At 40.1% G+C, this 2160-nt stretch overlaps 1 pseudogene; it reads left to right on the forward strand.

The window, feature by feature from the left end:
- Positions 1–715: 715 nt before the first annotated feature.
- LOC143389570 (BTB/POZ domain-containing protein KCTD9 pseudogene) lies at positions 716–1896 on the forward strand (annotated as a pseudogene).
- Positions 1897–2160: the final 264 nt, after the last annotated feature.

Here is a 2160-nt window from a genome sequence, read left to right on the forward strand (position 1 = left end):
TGATTTTTCAAAGAACCAGCTCTTTCCTTTCATTGATTTTCTACCCTTAGAGTCCTGGAATACACCTTACGTGGTCATGATGAATCATTATTTCAATATGTTCCTCAATTCCATTTTCTAATATTTCGTTTTTTTTTTTTTATTTTCCATCCATGTTTACCAGAAAGATTGGTCTGAAAGGGTTCCTTTCTTGAAATGTCCTTGTTTGGTTTTAGTATTGAGGTTTGTCTGGTTATTTGATTAACCTCTGAAAAAAGAGCTAAGAAATATTCTTTTTTTGGTTGTTCTATTCCTGGAAGTTATGTGTAATATTAAGGGTACAAACACATAGTTTTATGCACTTAGATATGTTCAGAGGCAAATAGTTTCTTCTCTGTGTATGAATCTAGGTGGAGCAGGAAAACATATTTTCTTATTTCCTACCATCTGCCTGACACCATGATAAAAATTTTACATTGATTATCTCATTGTTTCCTTATAAAAATCTCATTGGATGATTATTTTGAATCTCTCTTTTAGCTTAGAAAATTGAGATCCATTGGCTTGCCCAAGACTCCACAGATATGGAAGTCAAAAGTAAGACTCCAGAGAAGGAAGGTGGCGAAGGGAGGAGAGCCCGAGTGGGTGGAGGGAGGGGAAGGGCGGGAGGAGAAAAAGGTGGGTGGAGGGCCAGGTGGGAGGGTGGCGGCTCACTCAGGACCCGGCGGGGGCAGCGCGATGAGGCAGATGACCCTGTTCCTTAATGGCAGCCCCAAGAACGGAAAGGTGGTTGCTGTATATGGAACTTTATCTGATTTGCTTTCTGTGGCCAGCAGTAAACTCGGCATAAAAGCCACCAGTGTGTATAATGGGAAAGGAGGACTGATTGATGATATTGCTTTGATCAGGAATGATGATGTTTTGTGAAGGAGAGCCATTTATTGATCCTCAGACAGATTCTAAGCCACCTGAAGGATTATTAGGATCACACACAGACTGGCTAACATTAAATGTTGGAGGGCGGTACTTTACAACTACACGGAGCACTTTAGTGAATAAAGAACCTGACAGTATGCTGGCCCACATGTTCAAGGACAAAGGTGTCTGGGGAAATAAACAAGATCATAGAGGAGCTTTCTTAATCCACCGAAGTCCTGAATACTTTGAACCCATTTTGAACTACTTGCGTCATGGACAGCTTATTGTAAATGATGGCATTAACTTATTGGGTGTATTAGAAGAAGCCAGATTTTTTGGTATTGACTCACTGATTGAACACCTAGAAGTAGCGATAAAGAACTCCCAACCACCGGAGGATCATTCACCAATATCCAGAAAGGAATTTGTTCGATTTCTGCTAGCAACTCCAACCAAGTCAGAATTACGTTGCCAGGGTTTAAACTTCAGTGGTGCTGATCTTTCTCGTTTGGACCTTCGATACATTAATTTCAAAATGGCCAACTTAAGCCGCTGCAACCTTGCACATGCAAATCTCTGCTGTGCTAATCTTGAATGAGCTGATCTTTCTGGATCAGTGCTTGATTGTGCAAATCTCCAGGGAGTCAAGATGCTTTGTTCTAATGCAGAAGGTGCATCCCTGAAACTGTGTTATTTTGAGGATCCTTCTGATCTTAAAGCCAATTTGGAAGGTGCTAATCTGAAAGGTGTAGATATGGAAGGAAGTCAAATGACAGGAATTAACCTGAGAGTTGCTACCTTAAAAAATGCAAAGTTGAAGAACTGTAACCTCAGAGGAGATACTCTGGCAGGAACTGATTTAGAGAACTGTGATCTGTCTGGGTGTGACCTTCAGGAAGCAAACCTCAGAGGTTCCAATGTGAAGGGGGCTATATTTAAAGAGATGTTGACACCACTACACATGTCCCAGAGTGTCAGATGAGAATCTCAGCGGCTGGAGGAAGATGTCTGAGATGAAAAATGTTCTCCTAATCATTTTCTTTCTCCACTCTCTCAGTTATCTAGAAAAAATAACACTGTAAAGGAATTAAAAAAAAAAGTTTAGAGGATTATGCTTGTTCTCAGCAGTGCATAAGGGAGAAATTGAATTATTTCCATATTCTGATTTTAACAGAAAAGTACTCATTTAATAGTTGTAGGGAAACTTAGATTATATTGCTGCCTTTTGAATGGGGTAGGGAGATATGCTTGGTTTTATGACCA

This window comes from Callospermophilus lateralis, unplaced genomic scaffold (assembly GCF_048772815.1).
Source record: "Callospermophilus lateralis isolate mCalLat2 unplaced genomic scaffold, mCalLat2.hap1 Scaffold_63, whole genome shotgun sequence".
NCBI classification, from domain to species: domain Eukaryota; kingdom Metazoa; phylum Chordata; class Mammalia; order Rodentia; family Sciuridae; genus Callospermophilus; species Callospermophilus lateralis.